We start from the raw sequence: 4,736 nt of genomic DNA on the forward strand, positions 1-4,736 counted from the left end.
AGAATTTTGCTCTAACCTTAATTTGGATCCCCAAGCAGGCGATTAGACTAAGAGTGTAAATTTTGTTCGGATGAACCGGAAAGGGTGGTTTTCTGCCACCCCTGTGGGCCCCCTTCATGCATTTTTTTGGGTAATTCAAACCGTGCATCTCGTAGAACCTGTAAAATAATGTACCTAAGCAAAAAATCAGCTTGTCCGGACATCAATAGGTATGTCAAAAGTTGAGTTTTTAGATGAAAAAATGAACGGCCGTGGACAGTTTAAGTTAAAAAACAGTTGGCAGATCCAGACCATCCATTTTTCCGTCTAGAACTCAACTTTTGACATACCTATCAATGTCTTGATAAGCTGATTTTTTGCATGAATACATTGTTTTACAGGCCCTACAAGATGCACGATTTGGACTACTCAAAAGAATGCGCGAAAGGAGCCCACATGGGGTGCTGGCGGAAAACCGCCTCTGTCTGGCTCATCCGGACAGAATTTAAACTCTTAGATTAATACTCCGGCATTAATTGAGATGCGAGTAAAACTGAATAGGAGTATCATCCACCTTATATTGGGAATGGGGGATGCTGCCGAGCATCCTCTACAGAGCGGCCGCTCTAGCCGTTCATCTCAGCAATTGACGGCTCGAATCTTAACCCAACAATGGACGGTTCACACATTGATCAACGAGACCGTTTGTTTAACGAGAATATTCGGAGCTTTCCCCTCGCTACACGTACAATTTACATGATTGGATATCCTGTTGGGATAATACAACGTGGGATGGCTGTTGGGATTGTCCAACGCACGAGGGTTTGTCATCTAGACAATCGACCAACATCACCCTGTTCGATGAATCCTCTTGTCTCTGTCCAGCAACATACATTCTTTGGAGTAGTAGCAAAATAGTAGCAGGCATTTTCACTGAAAAAAGACTTCGAAATCGCCACATTTTAACTGTTAAAATTGTTCAGTGTGTCCCGTGAGGGTTTCCTTGTTAGTTCCTGGGTACTCTCGGACCACCATCTGGCATTATTATGTGGTACTCCTCACTAAAAAACAAACGTCACTTCACAATATGGGTCAGTCTGCAAAAGAACCAAACTACTCACAAGCAGATCGAGAGCCTTTTTTTAAAAGAAAACTAAAGAAGCCGAGTTCACTCTAAATCTCAGGTCGGCTCGTTTATAAATGTTCGTTTAGTAAAGGAACCGAGCGGAGCTCCGACACTACAAAGCTCGGCTCGGTTTATTTAGACCTCTATCAGGTTACTCACTCCTGGTCTCCCCAAGTATCCTATAAAAGTAAATTATAATGGTCCTGCCGCATAATTTATCGCTACATAAATGATTGAGAGTATCACATAAACAACACCACATGGTATCCTGGGAACGTTGAATAAAATTACTCCGGCTTCCTAGTCTCCGATTAAAATTTTAGATTCATTGACACTAGGGGCGACTTGTGATTCTTTCAGGCCACGTATCCCCACAAATACAATGTTCCTCGAATGAATTTAATAATGTGTGATCATGTGCACAAAAGATATAAGAAATATTCCAGAGATGGTTTCATTCAATGTACTTCTCGAACTACCAAAGTGCAATGCATCTACGACTTGGTATCATTCGGCAAGAGTAGGTAACTCAGTAGTTTAACTATGTTAATGGGTCCGATCTCCTCTGTCCCGAAAATCTCTATACCTCTATGCGGAGGGATTTTTCGGCCGTTGGATTGTCCACTCTTTTCACAGAGCCCACTTTGCGAGCCTAACGTGGGAGCCCAATGGCTCAACTGAAGGATTTGTGACCGGCCCATGGTGTGATGCCTAGGTAGTGGCAGAGCCATGATTTAACTAAGGGGGTGACACTGTTCAATTGGAGTACACTAGTATATGTTTGTTTTTTTTACAATGCAGGGTGTTTCGAGCCAGTTTGTGCGCACCTCAAACTAATCCTTACACCTCTCCCATAGCCGTTTTACATTGCATGTGGGGATAAGATAGCCCCAAAAATTATTGGCAAGGAGAATCGAACCTAAGACCTTAGGAATGAATAAACTCCGAAGTCTTAGGCCAAACCACTTGGCTAACCCCTCAAGGTTTCGCTAGTATACAAAGAGAAAAGTCTAACGTAAAATTGGACTTTGTTTTTTTGTTAGAATGATTTAAGGCTTGATTCAACTAGATTGTGGTCTTTGAATAAAAGTCATTTAAATATTAATGTTATGATCCGAACCGTTTATTTCTTTTGTTGTTATTTTTTCATTATCTTAGTGAAAAATCAAGTTATTCAGTTACTGATAAGAAAACCTAATCGACCATCTTTAGTGTTAATATTTTTTTTTCCCAAACCAAAGGTGGCACGTGCCACCCCCACCCCTATGCCGCCTAGGCTTCCAGCCATGGGATCCACCTGGTGTCACGGTATCACGCTCCGAACGTGAGGGTCGCCCGCGTGTACATTGAGCGTCACGTGTGACATCTCCTACCGGAAACGGTTACAAGTGACGTCACATAGCTTGTGCCTAGCACAGACTTACTCTATAAAACCTAAGGGATAAACCTAGGAACGCCATTCCTCGATGAGGAAAAAGGCTTAGGAAACACACAGCAATGCCCTGTAAGCAGGAACAGAAAGCCACATACATGTGTGTAGGGTTTGTAAAGCATCAACAGCTTGAATGATGACAAACCGAAAACCCATGTCAATAAGCATTTCTGCTCAATGATGTGAAGCTGCACTACGTACGTACGTACTACTTCCATAAACCCTATAGGTTCAGTACTGGAAAACAAATCCACCCTTAGTCAAGGCAAAAGAGTACCTCAGAGTAAGTTAAATCAAGCACCACATGATTTGGCATTTTTCATTCACCACTACATATATCCACCTGCACCATGTCACAATCTCGACATAAGTTACTGAATGTAAAATTTTATCTCAAGCCACACAATGGCTACCATTCTCGCGTACTTTGAATAGTACTAGTAGTTATTTGTTGTCTAGTTAATTATGAGCCGTTGTTATGGTAAAAGGCCTTAAGTTCAAACGAACAAAGACTTCGATGAGTTAATGAAACTAACAAAATTAAATTAACATACAAGTGACAGCAACCAAACCTTTGCGGGTACGGGAACCAGTTGGCTTGCAGTTATTCCCCATGTAGTAATCCCGTGGCGCCCGTTTCAAAGAGAGAATGTCAAGTGATCGATGCTGTCGGCTTCCTTCTCATCGACCTTCCTAAACCTAGGATTAGTCCCAGAGGCATGTTATCCCCTTGAACGCAAATAAGCAAACTTAAATTCAAATGTAAAACCGGCCTAAAATTCGAACAGATATAAGCATACAAAAGTGAGTACATAAATTGATTCTCAATAGAAATGCTTAGGATAACACATCACTGATTTATGCTTCAAGTTCAATAGCCCACCATTTTCCCCTTATTTTCACCCATGAAAAATATCAAAATTACCCAAATGAGTCAAACCTGATTTCAAGAATATTCATGAGTAACAATGCAAAGATTATCATGCTCTGTCATAGTAAGATTTGGTGATTGTAGATAGGGTGTAAACTGGCACCAAACAGCCAAATCAAACTTAGCAGTTAACAAAGGAAATCAAGCTAGCACACTGGGTTTGCCTTAACCCCCTCCCTCAATGGAGGCAGGGATTTGAAGCCCGCGAGGGGCATTGTTGAGATTTAGGGCTATGGGCAGCCTCTGAACCCCATGTTGACTAACATACAAACACTCCACTAACCTCGGCTAATGTATAAAGTGCGACAAAAAAAAAAAAAAACTTAGTGGTAGTAACAATCTTAGAAGAGGAAAAAGGAAAGGGGATTGGCCACTAGGAAAATACTACAAAATTATCATCAAACAAACTCAACTACCCATTGTTCCTCAACACAAATCCAAGTATGATAAACACACACATATTTGCTATTATCGATTACAACACCCATTTTGACGTACACGCCACTTAGTTTTGAGGCAGACTCACGCCTTTTGCATCTCAATCATAATGAGGTAATATACATCAAGTGCCGTCGAAATTAGGATTCTCGAGTATTAGTTTCCTTATGATATCTAGTCTTCTCTTGCTATCAAGTTTAAGTATAAGTAGATGCACTTCTGATTCATTAAATAGCTTTTTGGAATTTAAAGTAATCGTACGCATAGAGGGAATCAAAAGAGCATCCACCAAAACTTGATAGCAAGAAAAGACTGAAGATCATAATAGAACTACTCAAGAACCCTAATTTCGATGACGCTTGATGTATAAGCACCTTTTGCTAAGCCTCAGAAACCACCTCTCAAACTTCGAGTCGTGATGGGCGGAACGCAACACATGCCAAATCGGTTTGGAGGGAAACAAAGGCAGCGAAGAAATCTGGGAAAAAAAAAAGGGGGGATCGAAAAAGGCATTGGTGATTTTGAATTTGATGAGCAAGAAGAAAACGCCAGGGCGAACCAGAAGATAGAGAGTTACCGAGTCCGCATCACCAACGACAAGCAAAAGGAAGAGAGAGAGAGTGTTTTGGGTTTAGGGTTTGAGCAAACCCAATTTTGAAACCCCAAGAAAGGCCGTTGAATGCTGGGTTATTCGTAGTAGCGCATCTTTAGCCCATGAAAATTGGGTTATCAGGATGGCCCACCCATAGTAGCCCGCCTTTAGGCCATGAAATTCGGGGGATGACGCGCAGTCGTAGCCATCCAATCTCATGAGAAGCAAGCTCTGCTTT

General features: G+C 41.5%; 1 long non-coding RNA gene across 1 annotated transcript; it reads right to left on the bottom strand.

The window, feature by feature from the left end:
• Nucleotides 1-2,793: 2,793 nt before the first annotated feature.
• Nucleotides 2,794-4,527, bottom strand: LOC131302363 (uncharacterized). Its single transcript, XR_009191716.1, has 2 exons — nucleotides 4,281-4,527; nucleotides 2,794-3,266 (listed from the first exon to the last, which is right to left on the bottom strand). It is a non-coding gene; the product is annotated as an uncharacterized LOC131302363 (long non-coding RNA).
• Nucleotides 4,528-4,736: the final 209 nt, after the last annotated feature.

Source organism: Rhododendron vialii, chromosome 10a (genome assembly GCF_030253575.1).
Source record: "Rhododendron vialii isolate Sample 1 chromosome 10a, ASM3025357v1".
NCBI lineage: Eukaryota > Viridiplantae > Streptophyta > Magnoliopsida > Ericales > Ericaceae > Rhododendron > Rhododendron vialii.